Source organism: Gadus morhua, chromosome 23, assembly GCF_902167405.1.
Source record: "Gadus morhua chromosome 23, gadMor3.0, whole genome shotgun sequence".
In the NCBI taxonomy this organism is placed as follows: domain Eukaryota; kingdom Metazoa; phylum Chordata; class Actinopteri; order Gadiformes; family Gadidae; genus Gadus; species Gadus morhua.
Window position 1 is genome coordinate 50,256 of NC_044070.1, and position 12,481 is coordinate 62,736.

Consider the following 12,481-nt stretch of genomic DNA (forward strand, 5'->3'; position numbering starts at 1 on the left):
TGAGGAGACGTCGTCAGAGTCTGTATGTTGCTTAAATTCTCCAAAACAGTGGGCGCTAAAGATCAGCGCACGGTAGGCCATTGCATCCAATGAGCTCGAGTTGAAATAGTATAATGCTTACAGCACCTGGTATTCCCAGGCGGTCACCCATCCAAGTACTAACCAGGCCCGACCCTGCTTAGCTTCCGAGATCAGACGAGATCGGGCGTGCCTAAGGTGGTATGGCCGTAAGCATTTATAGACTAGACCATATTAGCTTTTATACAGGGGGAGGACGTAAGGAGTGAGAGCGCTGCCGTGGCCAGAGACGGGACTCGTACAGAAACAATGATTAGATCCATAATGAATGAATGAATACGTTATTCCAGACTCAGAGTTACATATTTGAACGCAATGCATTACACTGCTTTGGCGTCATCGTTTGCGTGATCTTTTGAAGAAACGTAGCGTTGCAAAACCTGGGATGGACTAAGGTGGACCGCCGTCATTGCAGCTCTCTGCTACGTCACTACACTGTCCACATGTTTCACAAATAGAGTTTGAGGAGACGTCGTCAGAGTCTGTATGTTGCTTAAATTCTCCAAAACAGTGGGCGCTAAAGATCAGCGCACGGTAGGCCATTGCATCCAATGAGCTCGAGTTGAAATAGTATAATGCTTACAGCACCTGGTATTCCCAGGTGGTCACCCATCCAAGTACTAACCAGGCCCGACCCTGCTTAGCTTCCGAGATCAGACGAGATCAGGCGTGCCTAAGGTGGTATGGCCGTAAGCATTTATAGACTTGACCATATTAGCTTTTATACAGGGGGAGGACGTAAGGAGTGAGAGCGCTGCCGTGGCCAGAGACGGGACTCGTACAGAAATCAATGATTAGATCCATAATGAATGAATGAATACGTTATTCCAGACTCAGAGTTACATATTTGAACGCAATGCATCACACTGCTTTGGCGTCATCGTTTGCGTGATCTTTTGAAGAAACGTAGCGTTGCAAAACCTGGGATGGACTAAGGTGGACCGCCGTCATTGCAGCTCTCTGCTACGTCACTACACTGTCCACAGTGTTTCACAAATAGAGTTTGAGGAGACGTCGTCAGAGTCTGTATGTTGCTTAAATTCTCCAAAACAGTGGGCGCTAAAGATCAGCGCACGGTAGGCCATTGCATCCAATGAGCTCGAGTTGAAAAAGTATAATGCTTACAGCACCTGGTATTCCCAGGCGGTCACCCATCCAAGTACTAACCAGGCCCGACCCTGCTTAGCTTCCGAGATCAGACGAGATCGGGCGTGCCTAAGGTGGTATGGCCGTAAGCAATTATAGGACTTGACCATATTAGCTTTTATACAGGGGGAGGACGTAAGGAGTGAGAGCGCTGCCGTGGCCAGAGACGGGACTCGTACAGAATCAATGATTAGATCCATAATGAATGAATGAATACGTTATTCCAGACTCAGAGTTACATATTTGAACGCAATGCATCACACTGCTTTGGCGTCATCGTTTGCGTGATCTTTTGAAGAAACGTAGCGTTGCAAAACCTGGGATGGACTAAGGTGGACCGCCGTCATTGCAGCTCTCTGCTACGTCACTACACTGTCCACATGTTTCACAAATAGAGTTTGAGGAGACGTCGTCAGAGTCTGTATGTTGCTTAAATTCTCCAAAACAGTGGGCGCTAAAGATCAGCGCACGGTAGGCCATTGCATCCAATGAGCTCGAGTTGAAATAGTATAATGCTTACAGCACCTGGTATTCCCAGGCGGTCACCCATCCAAGTACTAACCAGGCCCGACCCTGCTTAGCTTCCGAGATCAGACGAGATCGGGCGTGCCTAAGGTGGTATAGCCGTAAGCATTATAGACTTGACCATATTAGCTTTTATACAGGGGGAGGACGTAAGGAGTGAGAGCGCTGCCGTGGCCAGAGACGGGACTTGTACAGAAACAATGATTAGATCCATAATGAATGAATGAATACGTTATTCCAGACTCAGAGTTACATATTTGAACGCAATGCATTACACTGCTTTGGCGTCATCGTTTGCGTGATCTTTTGAAGAAACGTAGCGTTGCAAAACCTGGGATGGACTAAGGTGGACCGCCGTCATTGCAGCTCTCTGCTACGTCACTACACTGTCCACATGTTTCACAAATAGAGTTTGAGGAGACGTCGTCAGAGTCTGTATGTTGCTTAAATTCTACAAAAGAGTGGGCGCTAAAGATCAGCGCACGGTAGGCCATTGCATCCAATGAGCTCGAGTTGAAATAGTATAATGCTTACAGCACCTGGTATTCCCAGGCGGTCACCCATCCAAGTACTAACCAGGCCCGACACTGCTTAGCTTCCGATATCAGACGAGATCGGGCGTGCCTAAGTTGGTATGGCCGTAAGCATTTATAGACTTGACCATATTAGCTTTTATACAGGGGGAGGACGTAAGGAGTGAGAGCGCTGCCGTGGCCAGAGACGGGACTCGTACAGAATCAATGATTAGATCCATAATGAATGAATGAATACGTTATTCCAGACTCAGAGTTACATATTTGAACGCAATGCATCACACTGCTTTGGCGTCATCGTTTGCGTGATCTTTTGAAGAAACGTAGCGTTGCAAAACCTGGGATGGACTAAGGTGGACCGCCGTCATTGCAGCTCTCTGCTACGTCACTACACTGTCCACATGTTTCACAAATAGAGTTTGAGGAGACGTCGTCAGAGTCTGTATGTTGCTTAAATTCTCCAAAACAGTGGGCGCTAAAGATCAGCGCACGGTAGGCCATTGCATCCAATGAGCTCGAGTTGAAATAGTATAATGCTTACAGCACCTGGTATTCCCAGGCGGTCACCCATCCAAGTACTAACCAGGCCCGACCCTGCTTAGCTTCCGAGATCAGACGAGATCGGGCGTGCATAAGGTGGTATGGCCGTAAGCATTTATAGACTTGACCATATTAGCTTTTATACAGGGGGAGGACGTAAGGAGTGAGAGCGCTGCCGTGGCCAGAGACGGGACTCGTACAGAATCAATGATTAGATCCATAATGAATGAATGAATACGTTATTCCAGACTCAGAGTTACATATTTGAACGCAATGCATCACACTGCTTTGGCGTCATCGTTTGCGTGATCTTTTGAAGAAACGTAGCGTTGCAAAACCTGGGATGGACTAAGGTGGACCGCCGTCATTGCAGCTCTCTGCTACGTCACTACACTGTCCACATGTTTCACAAATAGAGTTTGAGGAGACGTCGTCAGAGTCTGTATGTTGCTTAAATTCTCCAAAACAGTGGGCGCTAAAGATCAGCGCACGGTAGGCCATTGCATCCAATGAGCTCGAGTTGAAAAAGTATAATGCTTACAGCACCTGGTATTCCCAGGCTGTCACCCATCCAAGTACTAACCAGGCCCGACCCTGCTTAGCTTCCGAGATCAGACGAGATCAGGGCGTGCCTAAGGTGGTATGGCCGTAAGCATTTATAGACTTGACCATATTAGCTTTTATACAGGAGGAGGACGTAAGGAGTGAGAGCGCTGCCGTGGCCAGAGACGGGACTTGTACAGAAACAATGATTAGATCCATAATGAATGAATGAATACGTTATTCCAGACTCAGAGTTACATATTTGAACGCAATGCATTACACTGCTTGGGCGTCATCGTTTGCTCTGATCTTTTGAAGAAACGTAGCGTTGCAAAACCTGGGATGGACTTAAGGTGGACCGCCGTCATTGCAGCTGCTCCCTGCTAGCAGCGTCACTACACTGTCCACATGTTTCACAAATAGAGTTTGAGGAGACGTCGTCAGAGTCTGTATGTTGCTTAAATTCTCCAAAACAGTGGGCGCTAAAGATCAGCGCACGGTAGGCCATTGCATCCAATGAGCTCGAGTTGAAAAAGTATAATGCTTACAGCACCTGGTATTCCCAGGCGGTCACCCATCCAAGTACTAACCAGGCCCGACCCTGCTTAGCTTCCGAGATCAGACGAGATCGGGCGTGCCTAAGGTGGTTATGGCCGTAAGCATTTATAGACTTGACCATATTAGCTTTTATACAGGGGGAGGACGTAAGGAGTGAGAGCGCTGCCGTGGCCAGAGACGGGACTTGTACAGAAACAATGATTAGATCCATAATGAATGAATGAATACGTTATTCCAGACTCAGAGTTACATATTTGAATGCAATGCATTACACTGCTTTGGCGTCATCGTTTGCGTGATCTTTTGAAGAAACGTAGCGTTGCAAATCCTGGGATGGACTAAGGTGGACCGCCGTCATTGCAGCTCTCTGCTACGTCACTACACTGTCCACATGTTTCACAAATAGAGTTTGAGGAGACGTCGTCAGAGTCTGTATGTTGCTTAAATTCTCCAAAACAGTGGGCGCTAAAGATCATCGCACGGTAGGCCATTGCATCCAATGAGCTCGAGTTGAAAAAGTATATTTCTTACAGCACCTGGTATTCCCAGGCGGTCAACCATCCAAGTACTAACCAGGCCCGACCCTGCTTAGCTTCCGAGATCAGACGAGATCGGGCGTGCCTAAGGTGGTATGGCCGTAAGCATTTATAGACTTGACCATATTAGCTTTTATACAGGGGGAGGACGTAAGGAGTGAGAGCGCTGCCGTGGCCAGAGACGGGACTTGTACAGAAACAATGATTAGATCCATAATGAATGAATGAATACGTTATTCCAGACTCAGAGTTACATATTTGAACGCAATGCATTACACTGCTTTGGCGTCATCGTTTGCGTGATCTTTTGAAGAAACGTAGCGTTGCAAAACCTGGGATGGACTAAGGTGGACCGCCGTCATTGCAGCTCTCTGCTACGTCACTACACTGTCCACATGTTTCACAAATAGAGTTTGAGGAGACGTCGTCAGAGTCTGTATGTTGCTTAAATTCTCCAAAACAGTGGGCGCTAAAGATCAGCGCACGGTAGGCCATTGCATCCAATGAGCTCGAGTTGAAATAGTATAATGCTTACAGCACCTGGTATTCCCAGGCGGTCACCCATCCAAGTACTAACCAGGCCCGACCCTGCTTAGCTTCCGAGATCAGACGAGATCGGGCGTGCATAAGTTGGTATGGCCGTAAGCATTTATAGACTTGACCATATTAGCTTTTATACAGGGGGAGGACGTAAGGAGTGAGAGCGCTGCCGTGGCCAGAGGCGGGACTCGTACAGAATCAATGATTAGATCCATAATGAATGAATGAATACGTTATTCCAGACTCAGAGTTACATATTTGAACGCAATGCATCACACTGCTTTGGCGTCATCGTTTGCGTGATCTTTTGAAGAAACGTAGCGTTGCAAAACCTGGGATGGACTAAGGTGGACCGCCGTCATTGCAGCTCTCTGCTACGTCACTACACTGTCCACATGTTTCACAAATAGAGTTTGAGGAGACGTCGTCAGAGTCTGTATGTTGCTTAAATTCTCCAAAACAGTGGGCGCTAAAGATCAGCGCACGGTAGGCCATTGCATCCAATGAGCTCGAGTTGAAATAGTATAATGCTTACAGCACCTGGTATTCCCAGGCCGTCACCCATCCAAGTACTAACCAGGCCCGACCCTGCTTAGCTTCCGAGATCAGACGAGATCGGGCGTGCCTAAGTTGGTATCGCCGTAAGCATTTATAGACTTGACCATATTAGCTTTTATACAGGGGGAGGACGTAAGGAGTGAGAGCGCTGCCGTGGCCAGAGGCGGGACTCGTACAGAATCAATGATTAGATCCATAATGAATGAATGAATACGTTATTCCAGACTCAGAGTTACATATTTGAACGCAATGCATCACACTGCTTGGGCGTCATCGTTTGTATGATCTTTTGAAGAAACTTAGCGTTGCAAGACCTGGGATGGATTAAGGTGGACCGCCGTCATTGCAGCTCTCTGCTGCTCCCTGCTAGCAGCGTCACTACACTGTCCACATGTTTCACAAATAGAGTTTGAGGAGACGTCGTCAGAGTCTGTATGTTGCTTAAATTCTCCAAAACAGTGGGCGCTAAAGATCAGCGCACGGTAGGCCATTGCATCCAATGAGCTCGAGTTGAAAAAGTATAATGCTTACAGCACCTGGTATTCCCAGGCGGTCACCCATCCAAGTACTAACCAGGCCCGACCCTGCTTAGCTTCCGAGATCAGACGAGATCGGGCGTGCCTAAGGTGGTTTGGCCGTAAGCATTTATAGACTTGACCATATTAGCTTTTATACAGGGGGAGGACGTAAGGAGTGAGAGCGCTGCCGTGGCCAGAGGCGGGACTCGTACAGAATCAATGATTAGATCCATAATGAATGAATGAATACGTTATTCCAGACTCAGAGTTACATATTTGAACGCAATGCATTACACTGCTTTGGCGTTATCGTTTGCGTGATCTTTTGAAGAAACGTAGCGTTGCAAAACCTGGGATGGACTAAGGTGGACCGCCGTCATTGCAGCTCTCTGCTACGTCACTACACTGTCCACATGTTTCACAAATAGAGTTTGAGGAGACGTCGTCAGAGTCTGTATGTTGCTTAAATTCTACAAAAGAGTGGGCGCTAAAGATCAGCGCACGGTAGGCCATTGCATCCAATGAGCTCGAGTTGAAAAAGTATAATGCTTACAGCACCTGGTATTCCCAGGCGGTCACCCATCCAAGTACTAACCAGGCCCGACCCTGCTTAGCTTCCGAGATCAGACGAGATCGGGCGTGCCTAAGGTGGTATGGCCGTAAGCATTTATAGACTTGACCATATTAGCTTTTATACAGGGGGAGGACGTAAGGAGTGAGAGCGCTGCCGTGGCCAGAGGCGGGACTCGTACAGAATCAATGATTAGATCCATAATGAATGAATGAATACGTTATTCCAGACTCAGAGTTACATATTTGAACGCAATGCATCACACTGCTTTGGCGTCATCGTTTGCGTGATCTTTTGAAGAAACGTAGCGTTGCAAAACCTGGGATGGACTAAGGTGGACCGCCGTCATTGCAGCTCTCTGCTGCTCCCTGCTAGCAGCGTCACTACACTGTCCACATGTTTCACAAATAGAGTTTGAGGAGACGTCGTCAGAGTCTGTATGTTGCTTAAATTCTCCAAAACAGTGGGCGCTAAAGATCAGCGCACGGTAGGCCATTGCATCCAATGAGCTCGAGTTGAAAAAGTATAATGCTTACAGCACCTGGTATTCCCAGGCGGTCACCCATCCAAGTACTAACCAGGCCCGACCCTGCTTAGCTTCCGAGATCAGACGAGATCGGGCATGCCTAAGGTGGTATGGCCGTAAGCATTTATAGACTTGACCATATTAGCTTTTATACAGGGGGAGGACGTAAGGAGTGAGAGCGCTGCCGTGGCCAGAGACGGGACTTGTACAGAAACAATGATTAGATCCATAATGAATGAATGAATACGTTATTCCAGACTCAGAGTGACATATTTGAACGCAATGCATTACACTGCTTTGGCGTCATCGTTTGCGTGATCTTTTGAAGAAACCTAGCGTTGCAAAACCTGGGATGGACTAAGGTGGACCGCCGTAATTGCAGCTCTCTGCTACGTCACTACACTGTCCACATGTTTCACAAATAGAGTTTGAGGAGACGTCGTCAGAGTCTGTATGTTGCTTAAATTCTCCAAAACAGTGGGCGCTAAAGATCAGCGCACGGTAGGCCATTGCATCCAATGAGCTCAAGTAGAAATAGTATAATGCTTACAGCACCTGGTATTCCCAGGCGGTCACCCATCCAAGTACTAACCAGGCCCGACCCTGCTTAGCTTCCGAGATCAGACGAGATCGGGCGTGCCTAATGGTGGTATGGCCGTAAGCATTTATAGACTTGACCATATTAGCTTTTATACAGGGGGAGGACGTAAGGAGTGAGAGCGCTGCCGTGGCCAGAGACGGGACTTGTACAGAAACAATGATTAGATCCATAATGAATGAATGAATACGTTATTCCAGACTCAGAGTTACATATTTGAATGCAATGCATTACACTGCTTTGGCGTCATCGTTTGCGTGATCTTTTGAAGAAACGTAGCGTTGCAAAACCTGGGATGGACTAAGGTGGACCGCCGTCATTGCAGCTCTCTGCTACGTCACTACACTGTCCACATGTTTCACAAATAGAGTTTGAGGAGACGTCGTCAGAGTCTGTATGTTGCTTAAATTCTCCAAAACAGTGGGCGCTAAAGATCAGCGCACGGTAGGCCATTGCATCCAATGAGCTCGAGTTGAAATAGTATAATACTTACAGCACCTGGTATTCCCAGGCGGTCACCCATCCAAGTACTAACCAGGCCCGACCCTGCTTAGCTTCCAAGATCAGACGAGATCGGGCGTGCATAAGTTGGTATGGCCGTAAGCATTTATAGACTTGACCATATTAGCTTTTATACAGGGGGAGGACGTAAGGAGTGAGAGCGCTGCCGTGGCCAGAGGCGGGACTCGTACAGAATCAATGATTAGATCCATAATGAATGAATGAATACGTTATTCCAGACTCAGAGTTACATATTTGAACGCAATGCATCACACTGCTTTGGCGTCATCGTTTGCGTGATCTTTTGAAGAAACGTAGCGTTGCAAAACCTGGGATGGACTAAGGTGGACCGCCGTCATTGCAGCTCTCTGCTACGTCACTACACTGTCCACATGTTTCACAAATAGAGTTTGAGGAGACGTCGTCAGAGTCTGTATGTTGCTTAAATTCTCCAAAACAGTGGGCGCTAAAGATCAGCGCACGGTAGGCCATTGCATCCAATGAGCTCGAGTTGAAAAAGTATAATGCTTACAGCACCTGGTATTCCCAGGCGGTCACCCATCCAAGTACTAACCAGGCCCGACCCTGCTTAGCTTCCGAGATCAGACGAGATCGGGCGTGCCTAAGGTGGTATGGCCGTAAGCATTTATAGTCTTGACCATATTAGCTTTTATACAGGAGGAGGACGTAAGGAGTGAGAGCGCTGCCGTGGCCAGAGACGGGACTTGTACAGAAACAATGATTAGATCCATAATGAATGAATGAATACGTTATTCCAGACTCAGAGTTACATATTTGAACGCAATGCATTACACTGCTTGGGCGTCATCGTTTGTGTGATCTTTTGAAGAAACGTAGCGTTGCAAAACCTGGGATGGATTAAGGTGGACCGCCGTCATTGCAGCTCTCTGCTGCTCCCTGCTAGCAGCGTCACTACACTGTCCACATGTTTCACAAATAGAGTTTGAGGAGACGTCGTCAGAGTCTGTATGTTGCTTAAATTCTCCAAAACAGTGGGCGCTAAAGATCAGCGCACGGTAGGCCATTGCATCCAATGAGCTCGAGTTGAAAAAGTATAATGCTTACAGCACCTGGTATTCCCAGGCGGTCACCCATCCAAGTACTAACCAGGCCCGACCCTGCTTAGCTTCCGAGATCAGACGAGATCGGGCGTGCCTAAGGTGGTTTGGCCGTAAGCATTTATAGACTTGACCATATTAGCTTTTATACAGGGGGAGGACGTAAGGAGTGAGAGCGCTGCCGTGGCCAGAGACGGGACTTGTACAGAAACAATGATTAGATCCATAATGAATGAATGAATACGTTATTCCAGACTCAGAGTTACATATTTGAATGCAATGCATTACACTGCTTTGGCGTCATCGTTTGCGTGATCTTTTGAAGAAACGTAGCGTTGCAAATCCTGGGATGGACTAAGGTGGACCGCCGTCATTGCAGCTCTCTGCTACGTCACTACACTGTCCACATGTTTCACAAATAGAGTTTGAGGAGACGTCGTCAGAGTCTGTATGTTGCTTAAATTCTCCAAAACAGTGGGCGCTAAAGATCAGCGCACGGTAGGCCATTGCATCCAATGAGCTCGAGTTGAAAAAGTATATTTCTTACAGCACCTGGTATTCCCAGGCGGTCAACCATCCAAGTACTAACCAGGCCCGACCCTGCTTAGCTTCCGAGATCAGACGAGATCGGGCGTGCCTAAGGTGGTATGGCCGTAAGCATTTATAGACTTGACCATATTAGCTTTTATACAGGGGGAGGACGTAAGGAGTGAGAGCGCTGCCGTGGCCAGAGACGGGACTTGTACAGAAACAATGATTAGATCCATAATGAATGAATGAATACGTTATTCCAGACTCAGAGTTACATATTTGAACGCAATGCATTACACTGCTTTGGCGTCATCGTTTGCGTGATCTTTTGAAGAAACGTAGCGTTGCAAAACCTGGGATGGACTAAGGTGGACCGCCGTCATTGCAGCTCTCTGCTACGTCACTACACTGTCCACATGTTTCACAAATAGAGTTTGAGGAGACGTCGTCAGAGTCTGTATGTTGCTTAAATTCTCCAAAACAGTGGGCGCTAAAGATCAGCGCACGGTAGGCCATTGCATCCAATGAGCTCGAGTTGAAATAGTATAATGCTTACAGCACCTGGTATTCCCAGGCGGTCACCCATCCAAGTACTAACCAGGCCCGACCCTGCTTAGCTTCCGAGATCAGACGAGATCGGGCGTGCATAAGTTGGTATGGCCGTAAGCATTTATAGACTTGACCATATTAGCTTTTATACAGGGGGAGGACGTAAGGAGTGAGAGCGCTGCCGTGGCCAGAGGCGGGACTCGTACAGAATCAATGATTAGATCCATAATGAATGAATGAATACGTTATTCCAGACTCAGAGTTACATATTTGAACGCAATGCATCACACTGCTTTGGCGTCATCGTTTGCGTGATCTTTTGAAGAAACGTAGCGTTGCAAAACCTGGGATGGACTAAGGTGGACCGCCGTCATTGCAGCTCTCTGCTACGTCACTACACTGTCCACATGTTTCACAAATAGAGTTTGAGGAGACGTCGTCAGAGTCTGTATGTTGCTTAAATTCTCCAAAACAGTGGGCGCTAAAGATCAGCGCACGGTAGGCCATTGCATCCAATGAGCTCGAGTTGAAATAGTATAATGCTTACAGCACCTGGTATTCCCAGGCCGTCACCCATCCAAGTACTAACCAGGCCCGACCCTGCTTAGCTTCCGAGATCAGACGAGATCGGGCGTGCCTAAGTTGGTATGGCCGTAAGCATTTATAGACTTGACCATATTAGCTTTTATACAGGGGGAGGACGTAAGGAGTGAGAGCGCTGCCGTGGCCAGAGACGGGACTTGTACAGAAACAATGATTAGATCCATAATGAATGAATGAATACGTTATTCCAGACTCAGAGTTACATATTTGAACGCAATGCATTACACTGCTTGGGCGTCATCGTTTGTGTGATCTTTTGAAGAAACGTAGCGTTGCAAAACCTGGGATGGATTAAGGTGGACCGCCGTCATTGCAGCTCTCTGCTGCTCCCTGCTAGCAGCGTCACTACACTGTCCACATGTTTCACAAATAGAGTTTGAGGAGACGTCGTCAGAGTCTGTATGTTGCTTAAATTCTCCAAAACAGTGGGCGCTAAAGATCAGCGCACGGTAGGCCATTGCATCCAATGAGCTCGAGTTGAAAAAGTATGATGCTTACAGCACCTGGTATTCCCAGGCGGTCACCCATCCAAGTACTAACCAGGCCCGACCCTGCTTAGCTTCCGAGATCAGACGAGATCGGGCGTGCCTAAGGTGGTTTGGCCGTAAGCATTTATAGACTTGACCATATTAGCTTTTATACAGGGGGAGGACGTAAGGAGTGAGAGCGCTGCCGTGGCCAGAGGCGGGACTCGTACAGAATCAATGATTAGATCCATAATGAATGAATGAATACGTTATTCCAGACTCAGAGTTACATATTTGAACGCAATGCATTACACTGCTTTGGCGTTATCGTTTGCGTGATCTTTTGAAGAAACGTAGCGTTGCAAAACCTGGGATGGACTAAGGTGGACCGCCGTCATTGCAGCTCTCTGCTACGTCACTACACTGTCCACATGTTTCACAAATAGAGTTTGAGGAGACGTCGTCAGAGTCTGTATGTTGCTTAAATTCTACAAAAGAGTGGGCGCTAAAGATCAGCGCACGGTAGGCCATTGCATCCAATGAGCTCGAGTTGAAAAAGTATAATGCTTACAGCACCTGGTATTCCCAGGCGGTCACCCATCCAAGTACTAACCAGGCCCGACCCTGCTTAGCTTCCGAGATCAGACGAGATCGGGCGTGCCTAAGGTGGTATGGCCGTAAGCATTTATAGACTTGACCATATTAGCTTTTATACAGGGGGAGGACGTAAGGAGTGAGAGCGCTGCCGTGGCCAGAGGCGGGACTCGTACAGAATCAATGATTAGATCCATAATGAATGAATGAATACGTTATTCCAGACTCAGAGTTACATATTTGAACGCAATGCATCACACTGCTTTGGCGTCATCGTTTGCGTGATCTTTTGAAGAAACGTAGCGTTGCAAAACCTGGGATGGACTAAGGTGGACCGCCGTCATTGCAGCTCTCTGCTGCTCCCTGCTAGCAGCGTCACTACACTGT

The 12,481-nt window shown here is 47.5% G+C and overlaps 20 non-coding genes and 3 pseudogenes across 20 annotated transcripts; all 23 read right to left on the reverse strand.

Annotated features, from left to right (window-relative positions):
- Positions 1-114: 114 nt before the first annotated feature.
- On the reverse strand, positions 115-233 carry LOC115537856 (5S ribosomal RNA). Its single transcript, XR_003974939.1, has one exon. It is a non-coding gene; the product is annotated as a 5S ribosomal RNA (ribosomal RNA).
- Positions 234-654: 421 nt separating this feature from the next.
- On the reverse strand, positions 655-773 carry LOC115537891 (5S ribosomal RNA). The gene has a single exon (XR_003974972.1). It is a non-coding gene; the product is annotated as a 5S ribosomal RNA (ribosomal RNA).
- A 423-nt stretch (positions 774-1,196) lies between these two features.
- On the reverse strand, positions 1,197-1,315 carry LOC115537859 (5S ribosomal RNA). Its single transcript, XR_003974942.1, has one exon. It is a non-coding gene; the product is annotated as a 5S ribosomal RNA (ribosomal RNA).
- Positions 1,316-1,737: 422 nt separating this feature from the next.
- On the reverse strand, positions 1,738-1,856 carry LOC115537875 (5S ribosomal RNA). Its single transcript, XR_003974957.1, has one exon. It is a non-coding gene; the product is annotated as a 5S ribosomal RNA (ribosomal RNA).
- Positions 1,857-2,276: 420 nt separating this feature from the next.
- On the reverse strand, positions 2,277-2,395 carry LOC115537846 (uncharacterized; annotated as a pseudogene).
- A 421-nt stretch (positions 2,396-2,816) lies between these two features.
- LOC115537872 (5S ribosomal RNA) lies at positions 2,817-2,935 on the reverse strand. Its single transcript, XR_003974954.1, has one exon. It is a non-coding gene; the product is annotated as a 5S ribosomal RNA (ribosomal RNA).
- A 421-nt stretch (positions 2,936-3,356) lies between these two features.
- Positions 3,357-3,476, reverse strand: LOC115537847 (uncharacterized; annotated as a pseudogene).
- Positions 3,477-3,906: 430 nt separating this feature from the next.
- LOC115537833 (5S ribosomal RNA) lies at positions 3,907-4,026 on the reverse strand. Its single transcript, XR_003974926.1, has one exon. It is a non-coding gene; the product is annotated as a 5S ribosomal RNA (ribosomal RNA).
- Positions 4,027-4,447: 421 nt separating this feature from the next.
- Positions 4,448-4,566, reverse strand: LOC115537821 (5S ribosomal RNA). Its single transcript, XR_003974914.1, has one exon. It is a non-coding gene; the product is annotated as a 5S ribosomal RNA (ribosomal RNA).
- A 421-nt stretch (positions 4,567-4,987) lies between these two features.
- On the reverse strand, positions 4,988-5,106 carry LOC115537812 (5S ribosomal RNA). Its single transcript, XR_003974905.1, has one exon. It is a non-coding gene; the product is annotated as a 5S ribosomal RNA (ribosomal RNA).
- Positions 5,107-5,527: 421 nt separating this feature from the next.
- On the reverse strand, positions 5,528-5,646 carry LOC115537845 (uncharacterized; annotated as a pseudogene).
- Positions 5,647-6,081: 435 nt separating this feature from the next.
- LOC115537897 (5S ribosomal RNA) lies at positions 6,082-6,200 on the reverse strand. The gene has a single exon (XR_003974978.1). It is a non-coding gene; the product is annotated as a 5S ribosomal RNA (ribosomal RNA).
- Positions 6,201-6,621: 421 nt separating this feature from the next.
- On the reverse strand, positions 6,622-6,740 carry LOC115537863 (5S ribosomal RNA). Its single transcript, XR_003974946.1, has one exon. It is a non-coding gene; the product is annotated as a 5S ribosomal RNA (ribosomal RNA).
- A 435-nt stretch (positions 6,741-7,175) lies between these two features.
- Positions 7,176-7,294, reverse strand: LOC115537888 (5S ribosomal RNA). The gene has a single exon (XR_003974969.1). It is a non-coding gene; the product is annotated as a 5S ribosomal RNA (ribosomal RNA).
- Positions 7,295-7,715: 421 nt separating this feature from the next.
- On the reverse strand, positions 7,716-7,835 carry LOC115537811 (5S ribosomal RNA). The gene has a single exon (XR_003974904.1). It is a non-coding gene; the product is annotated as a 5S ribosomal RNA (ribosomal RNA).
- A 421-nt stretch (positions 7,836-8,256) lies between these two features.
- LOC115537841 (5S ribosomal RNA) lies at positions 8,257-8,375 on the reverse strand. The gene has a single exon (XR_003974934.1). It is a non-coding gene; the product is annotated as a 5S ribosomal RNA (ribosomal RNA).
- A 421-nt stretch (positions 8,376-8,796) lies between these two features.
- Positions 8,797-8,915, reverse strand: LOC115537864 (5S ribosomal RNA). The gene has a single exon (XR_003974947.1). It is a non-coding gene; the product is annotated as a 5S ribosomal RNA (ribosomal RNA).
- Positions 8,916-9,350: 435 nt separating this feature from the next.
- Positions 9,351-9,469, reverse strand: LOC115537898 (5S ribosomal RNA). The gene has a single exon (XR_003974979.1). It is a non-coding gene; the product is annotated as a 5S ribosomal RNA (ribosomal RNA).
- Positions 9,470-9,890: 421 nt separating this feature from the next.
- LOC115537822 (5S ribosomal RNA) lies at positions 9,891-10,009 on the reverse strand. The gene has a single exon (XR_003974915.1). It is a non-coding gene; the product is annotated as a 5S ribosomal RNA (ribosomal RNA).
- A 421-nt stretch (positions 10,010-10,430) lies between these two features.
- On the reverse strand, positions 10,431-10,549 carry LOC115537814 (5S ribosomal RNA). The gene has a single exon (XR_003974906.1). It is a non-coding gene; the product is annotated as a 5S ribosomal RNA (ribosomal RNA).
- Positions 10,550-10,970: 421 nt separating this feature from the next.
- LOC115537838 (5S ribosomal RNA) lies at positions 10,971-11,089 on the reverse strand. The gene has a single exon (XR_003974931.1). It is a non-coding gene; the product is annotated as a 5S ribosomal RNA (ribosomal RNA).
- Positions 11,090-11,524: 435 nt separating this feature from the next.
- On the reverse strand, positions 11,525-11,643 carry LOC115537899 (5S ribosomal RNA). Its single transcript, XR_003974980.1, has one exon. It is a non-coding gene; the product is annotated as a 5S ribosomal RNA (ribosomal RNA).
- A 421-nt stretch (positions 11,644-12,064) lies between these two features.
- Positions 12,065-12,183, reverse strand: LOC115537867 (5S ribosomal RNA). The gene has a single exon (XR_003974949.1). It is a non-coding gene; the product is annotated as a 5S ribosomal RNA (ribosomal RNA).
- Positions 12,184-12,481: the final 298 nt, after the last annotated feature.